This window comes from Lasioglossum baleicum, chromosome 10, assembly GCF_051020765.1.
Source record: "Lasioglossum baleicum chromosome 10, iyLasBale1, whole genome shotgun sequence".
Taxonomy (NCBI): domain Eukaryota; kingdom Metazoa; phylum Arthropoda; class Insecta; order Hymenoptera; family Halictidae; genus Lasioglossum; species Lasioglossum baleicum.
The window spans coordinates 11,208,223-11,227,879 of record NC_134938.1 but is presented as its reverse complement, the minus strand read 5'-3'; the positions used below and the strand labels follow the sequence as shown (position 1 = coordinate 11,227,879).

The following is a 19,657-nucleotide window of genomic DNA, read 5'->3' as shown; positions in this document are numbered from 1 at the left end:
TTGGCTGTATAAATGTGTGCTAATTTTAATTGTTTAGTTAGATAACTGTGCTTGAGTCATAGCTACCGATGCGATGGTCGACCCATTTTGTTCGACGCACTAGGTGGACAAATTAATTGGCTCCAGTTGAATAAATAAATGCAGAACATAAATGCACCACTGATTTTCGTTTGTTTATCTACGAATTAATTGCAACTCCGGTTCAAATCCAAATGTTTCAACTGAAGAATTAAAAGATTGAAGGTTCGTGTACATTTATGAGAATGTAGTTTAATTGTTTGTAGATAACAAGGAAGTCGTGAAGAAATTTTTATTTCTTCAGAGCAGGCGACGTCACGCGACCGAGCCGCGTAGAAGGGGAAGATAGAGTGGGGGATCTTAAATGCTATAAATTGATTTCTACACAAAACAATTCTTAGTAACAAATAAAACAATATTATTGCGGATGAACGAATTAATGTTACGACTCGAACCTTTATTTCTGTGATGACGAGAGGTTATTAACAATTTCACAGTATTAATTGTTCTACATGTTTTTGCACTACCGTGTTAAAATTTCAGGCACAATTATTCAAATGCTATGGATTGCTCGTTCATGTTGCTCTTTCATTTCCCTTTTTGTTTGTTTGTTCTCCCCCAGTGGATCGTTGATTGAAACGATTATTGATCAAGAATTCACACGATTTTATTGACAGATGCAGAGCTTATCGCATCGATTAGTTTACTTAGTATTTATGAATGAGAAACTTGCAGGAGCTTTGGCTTTCTATTAGCCAATTTATGTTAGTAACTACTTTCTCAATGCCCTCAAAAATAACTAACTAGCAAAATAGTTTCATGTCAACATAGTGATGGCGTCTATCGCTAACTAGCTTTGCAAAATTCCGCATGGATCAGTTCGGGTGATCGATATTCCCTGCACCAGGAGTAGCATCATCGAAAGATCCGAACGGACGTCACCATCGGCGACCACAGAAGAGGTCGTCGAAAATCCGTGGAGATGCGGCTTGTTCCAGGAAGTAGGAGCCACGGGGATCATCGACCCTTCACGGCTATTTCAGTTATTTTGCAGCATGCAGCTATTTTAAATACATATTGTCGAGTAGAGGCGTACGAGCATGAACCATACGGAGGTAAGGACGCCGGAAGAGAGACACAGAGCCTTCTCGAGAGGGGGAGAGACAAAGACATCGACGAACGGCTCGCTTGGGAGTGAACAGGAGTGAACAGGACTGAACAAGACTATGAAAGACGAAGAAAGACAGAGTTGGAGAGAGGAGGACAAGAAGAACAGAGAACGGGAGACGGAGAAGGAGTAAAAGAGACGAAGGGGACGAGACAGCGGTGGCGGCGGCGGCTGCAGAGTGAACGGGAGTGAACGGGAGTGAACAAGAATTACTAGGAAAGGGGATGAGGACTTGAGAAAGAGAGACAGAGAGGGGATGACAACTTGGTGAGGGAAGTTGTAGAGAGAAAGAGAGAGAGGCTAGAGGGGTTGGTATTTATAGCCAGCCCCGTCGACGTCGTCGTCGGCGTCGTCGCCGTTGTCGTCGTCGTCGTCGACAGTCTTGACTCCTTGGTGAAATTTCTGGGAGGGGTGCACCCCCTCCCTCTCTCTCTCTATCTTCTCGCCCTCTACCCCCGCCCCCAGTCACTCTGTTAAAGGAATTTCCTATGATTAGAATGAGTATTTCTATACGCCGCCCTGAACTCCGCTTATGTGTGTCTTCAGACCAGAATAATCCACGCCCGAGTCTGGGACGAGAGAAGCTGACTGCCAGCCTGATCATTCGAATCATCGATCGATCCGATCAACGACTGTCTAGACGTGGAATCTCACTTTTCAGTTTAGATGCGGATCCACAATGATCCACTCGCTTCGGGGGGTGCAACGATCGGCACGGAGATGGTGAAGATTAAACAAATGTTTCTCCGGGTGTTTCGGAGTTTTTGCGAATTTTTGCCGGCAAGATTTTCCGACCCTCTGCGTTGGGATTTTGTATACGTGTTCGGTGGTGGTCGAAGCATGTGTGTGATTTTTTTCAAGGAAATATAACGAAGATTGTAGGAGTTATATATTTTTTCGTAGAACATGCTTTGGAAAATGCTATTGTTATTATAGTCATTAGTAGACTGCGGATCTTTCTGCACTTATAGCAAAATTGAGTAGATGAAATTCAAAATTGTTGGAAAGTATACGAAATTGAAAATATCAAAATATGATTTCTCCTCTATTAAAATCATTGAGGGAAGAAATAACATTTAATTTGGTTTCTACTTCTTGAAATCGATGCAGACAATTTTTATTTTGCATGAAGATCCGCAGTCTAGTCATTAGTATACGAAATACATGTTTGATTTTTTTCCAGTAAAAATAATGAAAATATTTGGTTTTTGTAGAATATGTTTTGAAAAATATTACCATTAACAGTAATGTTATTATTATAATCATTGCTATTCGAAGTACATATTCGACATACATGTTTGATGTATTTTTTATAGAATATGTATGTTTATATTTATGTTATAAATTGTTTAAAATTGACAGCCTTAAATCGGAATAACCCCTCAAGAGGGTAGTAACCTAACGAGGTTAAAAATCGGAATTTCTCGAATTTATTACCCGGGAATCCCCTTCTACAAGCCACAGTCGTTCACGAAAGTACGCGTACATCTATCGAGCTTGGTATGATACATTATACAAATGGAGCCTCGTACATCCACAGTAGCAGAACCTACGAACGCGATAAATATTAATAGAAAACCTGGTTTCTTGGTTTTCCGTAACGGTTCGAATCCCCGGAATACGACCGCGAGGAACCTACCCTTCCCAGGGGCTCGAACCGTCCAGGTCACCTGACCCTTCAGTCCCTAAAATTTTCTTACCGTTAAACAATCATTTAAAAGATTACAAGAATTTGAGAGTATCAACACGTTTCTAAGAACTTACTATAAAGCCATTAAATAAATATATTCGACAATAACATTAAACAATGTGTTACCGAATAAAAATTGTATACAGCAATTACAAGGTATCAATCAAAAATTGTAAATGAAAATGTAATATCAAACAGTAAAAAAATTACAAGAATTTAAGGGTAGTATCAATACATTTCTAAGAACTTACTAAAACCATTAAATAAATAAGTTCGATAATAATATTAAACAATGTGTTACCACATAAAAATTGTGCACATCAATTACAAGATATCAATTAAAAATTGTAAGTGAAACTGTAATATCAAACAGTAGAAAGATTACAAGAATTTAAGGGTAGTATCAATACATTTCTAAGAACTTACTAAAAGCATTAAACAAATAAATTCGACAACAATATTAAACAATGTGTTACCGAATAAAAATTGTCTACATCAATTAAAAGGTATCAATTAAAAATTGTAAATGAGAATGTAATATCAAACAGTAAAAAGTTACAAGAATTTAAGGGTATCAACACGTTTCTAAGAACTTACTAAAAGCATTAAACAAATAAATTCGACAATAATATTAAACAATGTGTTACCACATAAAAATTGTCTACGTCAATTACAAGACATCAATTAAAAATTGTAAGCGAAAATGTAATTTCAAACAGTAAAAAGATTGCAAGAATTGTAATGTGAAATCAATAAATTCTACGAACTCGAACAAATTGTATAGTTGAAGATGACGCTGCGGGAAAAATTGATTTTTCGTAGGATCGGAGCGAGGGTACGTCATGAAACCGGGTAACAATGAACCTAACGGGTTAACTGGTGTTTGAAATCGGCGGGTTCTCGATTCCGTAGCGTCAAGGAACAATTCGCGATTCGGTCAGGCTGCCTGATTGCAAGTGACCGTGAAGAGGCACGACACTGTAAAATAAGGACGCGGCGTATCCACCTTTCTACTCGTGGTACCGCAAAGAAAACGGTGACCCGCGTCGCCAAGCTCTGCGTGTGCATTCCCGGGCTTGTTAGTTTGGCTGCCGGTGTTCCTCTTCTTCTTCTTCTTCTTCGGAAACAGCCCGATTCAGTTCGCGGACTGCTTGAAAATAATACCACCGTCTTTCTCTCCCTTTACTTCTCCTCTTCAGCAACTAGCTCTCTCGTGTGCGTCGAAACGTTCGCGGGGGCATTCTTCCATGACCGTCCGATTAACGTACGCAGTCAATTATGCTAACTCCTACGGTCTACGGTATGCGTTCGTCAGGTTCTGACGAGCCGGTTGCCGGTTTGCCGGTTTCCCGGTGTCGGAACGATACACGCGAGCATTCCCCGGCTTTATAAATTGCTCGATGCGTGTACGACACCGGCACTTCTTCAGCTTCTCACTCGTGTCGTCCATGTGTACTGCCTTTACAGGGAACCCTGCCGAGCCACCGTTTTTATACCCATCGAACGCGACAACCGATCGGTTGCCGATTCCTTCAATTTTGGCTGGATCCTTTCGCCTAGATGAAAACGCTGTCTTCGGGAATTTTTTTAGGAATAACCGATGAGTGAAAAATTCTGGTCTTTTACAGGGATATCGACACGACTTTTGACTTGAATCCCCATTTTTCCCAGATCGGAATATTAAAAAATGGCGGAGTTATTCGCTGTCTTAACCTAGGCTATCTCAACTATGTATCTGAAAATGTGTGATTTTCAGGAATTTTTTTAAGGATAACTGATGAGTGAAAAATTCTGGTTTTTTACAGGGATATCGACACGACTTCTCACTTGATTCCCAATTTTTTTTCAGAACGGAATATTAAAGAATTCGCTGTAAAAGAATATTTTAGAAATTCAATAATTTGTAGAGATGCCTATATTACATGGTGTCCCTGTAAAATTATAGTAAACGGTGACTAAATCAAAATAGTAGTGGACCAAGGAACGATACGGAACACCGGTATGAACGTGTACGAACGTCAAGCATGAGACAAATTAGCCCATCACCTCCGAGGCGCGAGATCATCGTCGCGGTCATTAGTACACGCCTTGAGCAAGATGGATAGATAAAAACTTATAGTTGTAGCAGCGTGAATGATTGGCAACGTTGCATACGTTTCGTGGCAATACCAAAACCATGTTCCGACGCTCTGATCATTCCCTTCTTACCCTTGTAGGGGCACAGGGTTGTCAAGTCGATTTCCGGTTGTGGTCGACACTGAAGTCGACGATGAAGACCCTGGAATGAGACCGAGTGACGAATATGCCAAGACTGCATATCTTTATGCAAAATGGAAATGTTGTATAAACATATGTATAGACACTTATTTCTTAATTTTAACAAGTTATACATATAATATAATGATGGTATTTTTAAAATGACCACATTTGCTGTTTCAGTTACAATTGTCTACAGCAATTACAGGGTATCAATTAAAAATTGTAAATGAAAATGTAATACCAAACAGGAAAAAGATTACAAGAATTTAAGGGTAGTATCAATACATTTCTAAGAATTTACTATATATAAAAAACCATTAAATAAATAAATTCGACAATAATATTAAACAGTGTATTCCAAATAAGAATTGTCTAAATCAATTACAAGGTATCAATTAAAAATTTTAAATGAAAATGTAGAAAATAGTATAAACATATAGACACTTATTTCTTAATTTTAACAAGTTATACATATAATATAACGATGGAATTTTTAAGGTGGCCATTTTCTGTTCCAGTTACTCACTTTTATAATTATAATTATATCATGTTATTATCACAATATAATATATCATATTAATATTACTTAATATAAATACAAGTTGGAACCACGGTTGGAACCACGGAGGATGTACACGTTATTGATATTCCAGCGGCGTCGTAGCGTTATTTTTGCAGAACTAAAAGGAGACCGATAGTTGAAATATTTAGAGGCAAGTAAGAATCGTAATCGATTAGAAATGCGACGAAATCCGCCGCTTTCTTTCGCCGGTTACACCTTTCACTGTGGTTTTACGCGCCTCTCGGTCTACTCCCTTTTTGCCTGCACGGAATCTTTCCATTTTCTTCGGCCGTCCGAGTATAGTTTATGTAACGAAACACACTTTACATAACCCTGCACAATAAAATGATTTACAGTTATCGAACGTGCATAAAACGTTGCTGCAAAATGTTAAAACAACCACGAAGAAATGTAATCGTTTCGACAATGTACATTATCAGTAGAAACTAAAATGAAAATAGTACAACCTTGAATTGTCCTTGAGTTCCTTAAACCTCCTTACACAATTTTTAATATTTTATATTATTATATTATTGTGATAAAGTATATAATATATATTTTATATTACATATATCATGTGAAAAAAAATATATAACATATATTTTAAAATATACAAGATATATTTTATATTATCATGATAAAATATACATTATATTTAGTACGGTACAGAACTGTTCTACTATCCGAGCATCTGTGTCCAAATTGTGAAAATGAATTCCAGCTAACTTAGCACAAAATCAAATCATCTATTATCGATTTGTCTGAGTACAATGAAACCGCCATATTTCTCGAAATATTAAGAAAACTCTGGAAGTTCAGCAGTGGCTCTCTCTCAGGGTCTCGCAGGCGAGGCAAAAACCAGGAAGTTACTTTTCAAACACCTTGTACCTCTCGCGTTGCCCTTTTGTCTCACTTTCTCGGCCGATCCGTCGACCTAGACGCACTATGCACATCTCCCTTTCTCCCAGAGCAACAGAGGGAGACAGAGTAGAGAGAGAGAGAGACAGCTCGCCTTTTCCTCTCCAGTGTGGTCCCTTCGAACGATCCTAACCCCTAACCAAAACCTGCACCCCCGTTACACTCGACTCGTGAAAGGTTTCCCTCCTTCCCCTCCCTCGGACGCTTCTGCCACCACCGTCTCTACCACCAACACCATTACCGATGCCTTCTCCGTTGGTCCTTCAGCGCTAGCCCCCTAGCTGATCCCTCCGTCTCTCTTCATCCCTCTGCATCCCTCTTCCTCACTCAAGCTTCCCCTTCATGATGCCTTCTCTCTTCAACTCTCCATTCCGTGCATCCCTCTTTCTAGGCCTTTTTCTCTCTTCATTCCAGTGCAACCCTTCCCATCCCTCGTCCTCGCTCTACAACTCGCCAACTCTCTTCATCCCTGTAGCTCTGTACTCTACTCTCCTCAGCCCCCTATCTCTGTCTTGCACTCTCGTCAGCCCTCTTCTCTCTTCATCCCTGTAGCTCTGTCTTTTACTCTCTTCAGGCCCCTATCTCTCTTCATCCCCATTTCTCTGTCTTTTACTCTCCTCAACCCCCTATCTCTCTTCATCCCTATTCCTCTGTCTTTTACTCTCTGTATCCCTGCAGCTATGTCTTTTACTCTCTTCACCCCCTATCACTCTTCATCCCTATTTCTCTGTCTTGTACTCTCTTCATCCCTATTCCTCTGCTTTTACTCTCTACAGCCCGCTGTCTCTCTTTATTCCTCTCCATACCTCCAGTTCATACCGTTTTCTCTCTCCCGAACACCCCCAAGCAGAGAGAGGCCAGCTCCTTTTCCAGTAAACCCTCTTTCCCTTCTGCTTCGCCCAAATCGCATTCCTCTCGTCTCTCTAAGCCATTTTCTACTCTCTCTCTTTCTCTCTTCCTCTCCCCTGCTCGACCCGCATCTCTCTTTCTCCCTCTTTCTCACTTCCTATTCAGTATCCTCGTCGGCCTCAAGGCTTTTCCATACGTCATCTCGCTCCAGAGACCAGTGCTCTACCATTTCTTGGAAAAGTTCCGTGCTTTCTACCCGCCATATACTTTTCCACGACGGAATCCATCCGCCTTCTTCTTCTTCTTCTTCTTCCTTTTACTTTTCCCGTGGCTCTGTGTATGTATACATATATATACATTCGAAAGGGTAGCGGAGGGATTAGATGTTTCCTCTTCCTACGCTATGGCCTGTTTGCCTTGTACTTCGAGCCCTTGTCTTCGCGAAGTCGAAGTTAGAGGACGCGTTTCGAACGTCAACGATTCTATCCGTCCGAAGATCCGTGATTCCAGAGGAGCATCTTTCTTGGAAAGCATTGTCTTCGAGATCTTCTTATGCTCTGTGTCCTTGGAAATTGTTGCTGTTTCCGGACATTCAGGTTCTGGAAGGATAGAAACGATTTTTATTCGGTCATTAGAATAATTGTACGTAATATAATTTCTATAAGTTCTTACAAATTCAATAATTGTGTAAAAACGAAAATAGCAGCCGGCCACTTTGACTGTGAGTGTGAATGTGTGAGAATTCCCTCGAAATTTATGCAGAAAATAATTGGAGATGATCGACCTACTGAAATTGTCGAGAAAAGTTTATTATTGAAAAAATTTATGCAGTTGTGCTACTTTGAGCGACGATAAGTCTAATTATAAGTTAGAAGTGGTTTGAACGCAAGAATGATAAGTTCGCAGATTGATAGGAAGAGGTTTCCTTCGGCCAATCAAGTCTTCCTGCCGTTGGTGGTTACAGCACTGTTATAGACGCGTGTGTACAACCATAACTAGAACAAAGACAGCCCACTTTGAAAGGCGGCCCTAGCACCGCCAGTTGAATGGACAGCTCACAGTTTAGGGAATGGGAGCCAGTCGGGTGGCTGGGTGCTTGAATCATCCCTTGGCTGCTAAACATCCCCTATTTCACAAGCCGGGGCTTTTACACGGGGTGAACGCGTGTTTATCTGCACGGTGTACTTAGGTAGACCCGTGCAATATCCACAAAATCATTTGGTACTATTATCTTGTCCACAGAATTTTTTCATTAGTGATCAATTTCCCACCCCGACCCTCTATTCATTTTATTCTGCGGTCAAACACCCTTCACCCGTTGCCTTTTATAGATCAGAGTAGCCAGATGAGGGGTGGGAGGACGAATTGAGGAGAGAAAGTTACCTCCTCCTCTGCTAGTGCCGAGTCACGTGACAGTGTGACGCATGCAAGACATAAATCAAACACATCCTTTATAAAATTCCTGAAAACACACACATTTTTAATTAAATTTTTATTTTATTGTGCCTCAAGTATTCACTTGGGATAGTCTGGGTTAAAATAGTGCATAACCCCGCCATTTTGTAATATTTCGTCCTGAAAAAAATTGACAATCAAGTCAAGAGCTGTGTCGACATCACTGCCAAAAACTAGAATTTCTCACTGATCGGTTATCCTGAAAAGAATTCCTGAAAACCGCACATTTTTCGATCCTTCCACATACTTTGCAGAAGAAATAACTTATAGACCAGAATGGCACAGGTGTAATTTTCTTCTGCTTCGCAACTACAGTCTAATGATCCACCGCCATCAAAAGTATAGAACAACGTAGCCAGTTCGTAACTACTTTGACAACTTCGTGAATGCTAGCTAAACTGTTGAGCCTCGTGAGTTTACAAAAATCTTCGACTTGATAGTGCTATAACTGAGTGCTGTTTACAGTCATTTTTTACACTCATTTTTACAGTCATTTTTACACTGCAGATTTTATTATTTTATGATAGAAATTAATAGAAAAAAACCGTAAAAACTCCAGAAGAATTCAAGAGGACACTCTTATTATTTCATTAAAATTGTTGACAGAAGACATCAACCATTTTAACAGATAAGAGTCCTAATAAATTGCCAAAAAGAACAAAATTCAAAACAAAAAGAAATTAAAAATCCTTCAAAAGTGGCAAATGCACATAACGATATTTTACAATGCCCCATACATTTACGAAGTGTCTGCAACATTCCTAAAATTTGTTGATATTTCTCCTGTATCGAGTAGCACGTTATTGTCACAGATGCAAAATCCACTGATAAGCAATCATAATACCGGACGCATTAATTCGAAACATCGATCGGCGGCTGGCAATTTGAATTCGAAAAACCGTGCGGAAAGTCTGGGTTTGCGACCGCGCGAAATACCGAGCAGAGCATGGGGCCGAAACAAGAAAATGATAGCAATTGCTCGCGGACGGAAATTGCGTTTCGGAGGGGGGTGGAGGATGGAATCGAAAGGGCTGCGACGAGAGAAACGGACGAGAGCCGAGCTATACCGACGGAGGAGGATAAAAAAATCATTTCGGCAAAGCAATTCTTTTTGCACAAAGCAGTCGGTACGTGTCGGGCCGGAGTGGAATTAATAAATCAGCCGATGACGCAAACGAGCGGGAGAAAAATGACGGTCTCCGGGGGAGACAGGTTACAAGAGGATTCTTGGGACGAGGAAATTTCGCCGAGGGAAACACTGGGCCAACAATGCGGGTCTTCGATTCGCAAGCTCATCGTTATCCCAGAGAACGGCGTTAATTAAATCGATAGAGGCGATGGGATAGCTGAGAAATAAAAGCTGAGAGAATACGAGTCATTGGAGCAGAGTCGCCAGATCAGGGAGGGAGAACCCCCTCTTAGCCCCCTCTCTGCTGTACCGCATCAGTCACGTGACCTTGGGACGGAGACGTAGAAGGGGAAAAAGTGGGAACACAAATCCTAATCTGGCGACTCTACATAAACGGGGAAAAGAGTAGCAATTGACAAAACTTCGGCAAAACGACACTAATTTCACGATAGCACTCCGTTGTTTCTAATAATTTCTCTGTGACACTTTCAGAAACATATCCGTGACATTTTTCCGATTAAAATGATATCCCACACGATGCAATTCGGTTTGTATCTGCTTGTTTAATCCACGGTTTAGTAGAATCTCGACTATCCGAACTAGGTCGGCCGAAATCGTCAAAGAGTTCTTCGAGACGATTTTAGAATGTGTTCCCGTAGGAATTTCGGGACGATCGAGGTCTCAAATTGAAGGTGAAAGATCACGCTTTGTGATAGGATCATGTAGGTTCCAAAAGAAATTTCAAGTCGTGTCGTAATTTGAACTAATTAATTCTAATTCAGATTCGTACACTAATTAGCGGACATTTCGCTGCGACGAACAGAATTTCGTTCCGGTTTTTCGGCGAGCGTTTCACTCGCGACACGTCACGTACAAGCCGGTGTCGTGTCAGTGATCCAACGAAAATCTGCGCGAGCCGGTTATTAAAAACGGCAGAAACAGGGAATCCCCCCAATTAGTCCACGTTTCTCGAATCCGCTCGACGGCTCGTGCGATACACGATCCAATTACGATGCACCGATTACTCGACTCCTGGGCGCCGACGACAATGCAGCTATGCATAATTATTTGTCCCGATGGGCCACCGTCGGAATAGAATATTGAGGCTCGACAGATCAGCTAGAAGACGATGGAAAAACGATCTGGGGTCTAAAGGGTGTTGCATTGTTAACGCGAAACAATAGGTCAGATACGAAACTGAAAAAGTGATTATACGTAGATATTGTTGCGTTCGCTTCGACTTTTTAATTCGATTTCCAATTTTTATTTGATCTGGTTCAAAGCAGAGAACAAAAGACACGTTAATAAACATAATATTCCCTCTGTCCCATAATCTCATCATAGTCAGCCTGCCTTGAGCAGACATCGAGCACAACCTGGAAGCGTACGATGCCAGCAGATGTCGAGCATTAAGCTGTGAGAACTCGCTCGAAGCTCAGGATGCTCGGAATCTGCTCGATTTTGGACAGCACACCCTACTAGCATAAAGCGATACTTATTCGGACGCAGAAGTACCGCTTTATGCTGACCCGGTCTGGGTTAGGTCCTTTGTTTAAGAGGGCAGCACGGTCGCACTAATATGGCGACCGGTCAATCGGGTCCCCGAGTCAACCGGGTACCCGTGTACGCATTTACTGTATTTCTTTCAACAATTTATTAATTTTCCTCTAAAATATATAACAAAATTTCTCTGAATGTCCATTCTTTACTCGCTGGTATATTCATTTATAGTCTTATAATGAGAATTTGTGCATACATGTTAAATATAGAAAGGGTTTAAATAATCATTTAGGTTAACTACACAAGGGATATTATCCAACGTCCGCCACATTAGTGCGACCGTGCTGCCCTCAGCTTGTACACCGTGCCAGCATGAAGCCATACTTATTCGGACGCAGAAGTATCGCTTTATGGTGGTAGGGTATGCTGTCCAAAATCGAGCATGTTTGCTTACTGGGATACTAATAGCAAGTCAATATTTAAACGGGAATTATTGGCGAATGCAGCTGTAGGTTATGTCGTAGCGCAAAATTGCGAAGCCTTCCATCAAAATCAAGGTTTCATGACATCTGTCATTTGTTTCGACACATCTTTCAATTTTCAGGTATTCCTAATTATTACGAATTATAACTATTTTTCTAATTTCATCCGCTGATCGAAATTAATTGTTTTGTTTCAGTTGAATATCGACCCATTGTAAAAGTAAGACGAAAGGAAAACAAGTTATTCTGGAAGCAATGAAGAACGATGGCTCCTATAGTTTTAAGCTCACGCATATAGGGAAAGCAAAGCATCGCAACCAAGGGATCCTACCTACAAGTTTAAAATGCAGTAACGAAATTATTGAAAAATCCAGAGAAACTATCTGAACACTCAAAATAGAAATTAGGAGTAATATTTTTAATTTATTGTTTAATATAATCTAGTTCTTTGATAATGAATGTTGCGTTCTATATTTATTTTCTTTCGCTACTGTTATTATGGGACAAATTAAATTCATCAATTGCTACTATTATTATGGGACAAAGACGTCTTTTTAGGACGTAAGACTTTCAGACCTAAAATAGACGTAAAATGGACGTCTTTAAGACGTTATGTGCTATCTGGGGAGTAACATGGAACTACTGGCTAAGTGATTTTAGTTTCTCGAGATCATTGGAACTGATGAATGGCTCCCGTGTCTCGCAATTGACAATTTTTATTTTGCATAAACATACACGGTCTAGTTAACTAGCCTAGACTAACTGCGAGAGCTGTTGCAAATGGTGGTAGGTAACGCGTTAAGAGGAAATGCTTGCAAAGTCTTATCAATGGAGGCCTGTAAAATGGTAATATAAATATTCCGACAGTGATTTATGATTCGCACGAGCCGATTTAACGCGTGTGGGCACACCGATCGTGGATAGACGAACATTGTAGAAAGGATGAACGCCTAGAACGCTCGCGCGTTATGAAAATTGCAGGTCAAGTATAACTTCCTACCGTATAAGTCCGTCGCCCTCAACAACTTCCCCAGAACAACCTTGCCATCGATTGACGGGAACCTGATGCAACGGCGGCGACAATTTGCTGAAGACCGACCGTATTCGTTATTGGCGACTACTAAAATCTTGTCACGTGAAATATTCATTCTTTCACGACGATGCCTGGGTCTGCGGTGACCCACGACACGCGTCAGGATCTCGACCACCTTTTCGTGCCTCAACTTTCGTATACTGCAGGCCTGGCCAACACGCGGCTCGCCGTGCGATTTTATATTTCTATTGAAATTTTTGTTTCTCGTTCTATGTATGCAAAAAATATCAAATAAATGAAAATTTGCATGTGTCATTGTTATAATGCGCAAGTGCAGCGTATAACAATAAAGTTTTATTCATTTTGTACTTGTATTACGTTAAACGTCATCAAAGTGGCCCGCGAAACCATTTGTGTTGGCCAGGCCTGGTATTCTGTATACTCTATATGAGTAGACAGCGAATCTTTACGCATTTATAGCAAAATTGAATAGATGAAATTCAAAATTGTCGAAAAATTAAAAAAATTGAAGATACCAGTATATGATTTCTTCTCTACTAAAATCATTAAGGGAAGAAATAAAATTCTATATAGTTTCTATTCCTTGCAATCGATACAGACAATTTTTATTTTGCACAAAGATCCGCAGTCTATACACATGTGAGTATACAGAAATCGTTGGAATGGGTTCAGACGAGACCCGGTCACCGGCAATTACGATCTGTCCGACTTTTTATCCTACTTATAGCATCTTAAAAATTTCTGAGACCACGAAACAAATATATGCACCGTGCAATAAAAAAATAGTAGGTGAGCAAAAGGACGAGCACGTCCCAGGCTGATTGGTCGTCCGATAACCATTTCGGGCGATACGGTTAATCTGTCGCTTTGAAAACAGCGAGATCGATACGATCTGGCGATCGAGACCGTCGATAAATCGAGCCTAACAGACCCGAGAGATGAGTCGTTGAAAAAAACCCATTACGCAAAAACTTGGCATAATTTCGTCATTTTCGAAAATATTCTTCTTCCCACTCTATTGTCTTGTCTTGTGATACTTGAACGCGCGCGCATTTTCCCAATGAATTTATACGACGCGACGGGCAGTGGTGCGCGAGCATGCCGACATGAGCATAGTTATCCGCGTACCACCCGTTATTCACATGGTAATCAGAGTGTTAAGCAATAAATTACCTGCATTACTGGGAGAATATCGATTCGGCTAGAAGAGGGCGCACGCGGCCGCTGCAGTCCGATGCAGATTCGCCGCTCGTGCCAAAGGTTAAGTGCTACTGCATCCCTCCGTCCAAGGGATTCGCGAAGTTTTTTCATTTCAGTTGATATTTTCCCGATGAAACTACGCGTTGCCGGGAAATTATCCTCGACAGATTTCCTTTAATACTAATCCCCACATTGCACTTAGTGCATCTTACCAATAAGTAGACACATAATCCATATTTAAAGCTCGTCGGCAGTTATTTTTATACGACACCCTATATTTTCTCTTCGATATTCCTGTAGACCGTAAAAAGACGAATCCAACGAGTATAATGAACATACCGTTCCGATCATTCAATCTCGAGATATTCCTATCTGAAGGGACAAACCTAACCTAACCCGGCCCCTTCAGACACGAATATCTACAGATTGAATGATCGAAGCAATATGCTCATTATACTCGTTGGATTCGTCTTTTTACGCTCTGTCGCAATATCGAGATAGAAACATTGGTTTACATTTCTCGTAAAAATTTTATACATGTGTATATATACAACAAAAATTGGTTGCGATTTGAAAGAATTCGAAATATTATTTTCAGCACTACGAAGTTACCGAAGAAGAACAAGATTTTTCGACGTAGAACAATTTTTATTGAATATATAACCGAGGCCCACGTCACCACCGCATTCTGTACGTGCGCTGTCCGGCACTGTAGGTGCGAACGTGGCTTTTCCCAGGCGTAGTTAGGCGAACGTAGGACAGCAGAATGATCACGGCGCGTCGCATCCCGGCGTGTCAGAGGTCAGTGCCGGGCTCGTAAAAGCGAGCAGCTTGCGCGAACGCGCGGCGGCCCTCCGGGATCGCCAGGCCAGGTTTTGCAATAAAATGGAAATTTTGCGACCCCGATCGACCGGGACCGGGTTCGCAGAAAAGGGATTGGCGGTGTCGCGGGAAACCTGCTGCTGCCGCCACGCGAAATCGCCGCCGAGGAGATTTCAGCAATCGAACGTCGTGATTAGCTAAGCCTTAATTATCGTTCACCGGTCGGTAGACAACGAAGAGGGGGAGGCGGGAAAAGTTCCACTGATTCGGTAGCCACCAGGATAGTTTAAACGTCGAAGAAATGCGCTCAAAGCATTTCCTTTAATATCCACTCGCTATTTTAAGAAGTATAAGTAGTCTTTTTATATGACACCCTATATATATTCTCCGATATTTTTGCGGGGCTTGGAAAGACGAGTCCAACGAGTACCATGAACATACCATTACGATTATTCAATCTCGAGGTATTCGAAAATATTACTTTGGTATAAACATGTTTAACTGCTTCCAATATAAACCTTGTATTTCTCTTCGATATTCTTGTAGAGCTTGGAAATACCAGTTCAACGACTACAATGACCATATGGTCCCGATTGTGTATTCTCGAAGTATTTGTTTTTGAAAGAAAAAGTTTCTTTAGGTAACTTTAGGTTTGTTCTCTTCAGACACGAATATCTCGAGATGGAATGATCGAAACCATACGGTCGTCGTAGTCGTTGGATTCGTCTTTTCGTGCTCTACAATAATATCTAAGAAAAACACAGAGATTGTTACTATAATAATCAAATCGAGTTTTCAAGTTTACGAATTATCGAGTTTACGTCGCCGATATGACGCCGTTCGTCGTCCCAGGTCAATCTAATTTAACTATTAACGAAAATATCTTGAGTATGTTCGCCTGTGAAAAATATTAATAATCCTACGAGGACGTATGTGTACGTCTTCGGAACTCCACGGGCGAATTGTCTCTTCCCAGAGTACTATCTCTCGCGGAAAGACTGGCGTACGCCGATGATAACGCGTCGAACATGTGACACGCCGATTACGCAACCGCTCGTTTCTTTTGTCTCGCGGAGATATGACAAAGGAAGATTTCTGAATGCATAATTAACGCGGAACTGCGGCGCTAGACGCGACAGACCGTTTCTCCGCGAGCAGTCTTCGACTAACGCTCGGTATCACTAGGCCTTCTACGAATAACGTATGTCTCTACGTTTTCCTGTAAAACGCCATTTTCTCCGGATCCTCCGACATCGGAGAGCTTGTGTCATCCAAGCAGGTGACATTATAATTTTAGCTTGAACGTCTTGCGGTTAACACGTGTCTGTCCGAGTGACGCCGAGAGTCGAAAATGTGGAAACACGGTTCATAGAAACAGCTGAGATTTTCTTCCACTATTACAATAATATCAGGGCCGCCGCTATATTTCGCTCCGAATGTATCGTGGACGAGATTCATTTCCAATGTTGGATTCAATTCCTTGCTGGTTCTTCTCTATTGCTAATTTCACTAATCACTGGACTGCGGATCTGCAATTATGGCTTTTGAAAATGTTCAAGAACTGCTAGGATATAAAATACAACAGAATTTCGTACGATTTTAATTGATTTCAGATCTAAAAAGGGTACCACCTAATTGCTAAAATTAAATTAGTGTTATTTCTTTGTCCTCTGTAACGGTAAGACAATCTCGAAACACAGAAGATACAAAAATCTGAAATTTGGTAGACATCAGAGTTGGACATTAACAGTGCATTACCCTATGGGCAACTTGGGCAAATGCCCGGGGCCCCAAGCAAAAGAGGGCTCCGAACACAAACCATGATCCAAGATCCAAATTCTACGTTTTTCTCATAAAGTTATTTAGTTGGGGTTAGGGGCCCCGAAATTCTACTTTGCCCAAGGCCCAATTAGTTATAACGCACTACTGGGCATTAATCAATTAAAATTTTAACCAAGATTGATTGGTTAATGTGTACGATTTTTTCACCTTTTTTGGTGATCATTGAAAAATGGACGATTGATCCAATCGATTAATGATGTTAATTGTCTATCATTGATTAAAAAAAGATATCATTGTTTTTGTTATCATTATCCATTATCCATGATAAGGTCCCTCTCCTTGAGAGAGACAGAGAGCAGAAATAGAGAATTGACAGAAATATATCTCAACAAAAGTTCAGTTTACACATTTTTTCCAGTATACTGTAATACTAATCAGTATACAATAATCAATTATCCGATTGACGATTACTATTGAAAAAGAATGTAATCGTTAACTGCAATTAACGAGTAAAGTAGGTGTTTAATTGTTAATTGCGATTAACGATTGAAGTAGAAGTTTATTCGTCAATCGTTGATTAAATTTTTAGCCACTTGTGATACACAGGTAGCCGCCCAGATAGTACAAAGACGTCTTAAAGACGTCTGCAGTTGGACATAAAAGGTGTAACAAAAATAACAACTGCAATTAAAATCACAATTAAAATAATACAAATTAATATTACAATTACGATTAAAATCACAATAAAAATTGAAATTAGAATCGAAATTGAAATGGGAATTGAAATGGGAATTGAAATTGGATTTAGAATTGGAATTAAAATTGGAATTGGATTTAGAATTGGAATTAAAATTGGAATTGAAATTGAAATTGAAATTGGAATTGGAATTGAAATTAAAATTGAAATTCAAATTGAAGCAAAAACACTAAAACTCGAACAAATAATACCAATGCTAATACTGCTAGATTGTGGATATACAAAAACCACACTGTTTATGGTCTTAAAGACGTCTTTATAGTTCGTACGACTTCCAGACCTAAAGTAGACGTCATTAAGACGTCGTGTACTATCTGGGCGTCAACTCAAATATGTTTTTATCCCGGAAGTCCTTCAGGATTAATTACTAAAATTAAACTTGTGGCATCCTTCCAGAAATAAGTCAGCCCCGTTAATTGTTCAACGGTAACAATGCTAGTATTCCTGATAAATGCAGGAAAACATGAAAATCGAAGCAAGAATCCGAGTGTTCGGAATGGAAAGAAAGAGCAGAGCTGGAAACAACAGAGGCAACATCGCCCGGAGGAAACTCCTTTTGCCGCGAACTGTTTGACCGATCGAGTTAAACCTTCTAATACGTTAATCGCTTCAGTCCACCGCGATTGCAGATAGAGTTTCATCACCGAGAGGTATTGCTTATGGTACGAAGCCTTAAATGGTCTTTCGCTACGAGCGATTTGATACTCGAGGCTAATCGCACACGCCGAGAGCTGCTGCCGGTGTACGTTTTCTTCAGTTTTCCTGCATCCTTGCGCTACGGGCGTTAGTTTCTCCTGTACGCCATTTTTAGACGGTTCTTGTCGCGTATAAAGCAATACCACTTTCGAACCGTAACGTCGCCGGTGACCGCCCGAAAAATTGGGAAAACCAAGCCTGCCTCGAGGCGCAGGTGGCTGGAGGGTATGAAAAGAGTCCTACGGTCATAAACCGCGCGGGCATTCCCAACGACCCCATGGTGCTTACCTGTGGCTGCAAATTCGGACTTTTCTTAGTCCAACTACACCTAGAACCAATGTTCTGTACTACCTGGACTTGAAATCTCTCTCTGCTTTTGTAATTGCTATAGGTTCTCAACACGCCTGTGATCAACGTTCACAGTAGGCTGAATAAATTGTTTGGCAATAGACGTCGGATTTAAGCAATATTATTTTCAATCTTATTAACCCGCATGCATCCCTCCTGACGATTTGACAGTTTCCCCGAAATACAGTGGCCCACAAAAGTGTTCGTACATGAGAACCAAATTTGTTTAACTTAATTTTTACGAAACTTCACTAGCCTTTTTGAAAATTGTAATTGTACATAATTAAAGCGAAGTTCTTTATCTTGAAAATGGTGTAAGTATGAATTAAATGAAAATTTGTTTCTTCGTGTAAATAAAGAACGTTTATTATGTAGTGCAAATAATGCATGTATAATTACAATTTTTAAAAAGGCTAGTAAAATATCGTGAAAATTAAGTTAAACGTTGGTTCTCATGTACGAACACTTTCGTGGACCACTGTAGGTTGTACTGTTCTGGTATTTGTAGATAAGCTTATCCGAAACTTCGTGAGTCTCATTCTTTCTTAAACGTAAATGTGAATCCTTACAAGGGAGGACCCCAAGTGTCCGACTTCGATTTTGATAATCTTTTGTGAGACGATGGTATGTATATGGATCCCTAATGATGTCTGCAAAATATTAGGTGTAGTTACTCAATAGTTTTCAAGATATAAACAATTAAAGTTTCATACCTTTCCATTAGCCGTGATTCACAGGTATGAAACTTTAATTGTTCATATCTTTAGAACTATTGAGTAACTACACCTAATATTTTGCAGACATCATTAGGGATCCATATACCATCGTCTCACAAAAAATTATCAAAATCGAAATCGGACACTTGGGGTCCTTCCCTTGTTAGTGGTCGAGTGGCGACTCAGAGTCACCACTAAAAATTTGCTGTATCATTATCCGAAATGAAAATATGTAGCTTCCAATTTCAGTCC

The 19,657-nt window shown here is 40.4% G+C and overlaps 1 long non-coding RNA gene across 1 annotated transcript; it reads right to left on the bottom strand.

Moving 5' to 3' along the window:
• Positions 1–6,977: 6,977 nt before the first annotated feature.
• On the bottom strand, positions 6,978–19,388 carry LOC143212867 (uncharacterized). Its single transcript, XR_013009802.1, has 2 exons — positions 8,137–19,388; positions 6,978–8,063 (listed from the first exon to the last, which is right to left on the bottom strand). It is a non-coding gene; the product is annotated as an uncharacterized LOC143212867 (long non-coding RNA).
• Between the last annotated feature and the right edge of the window lie 269 nt (positions 19,389–19,657).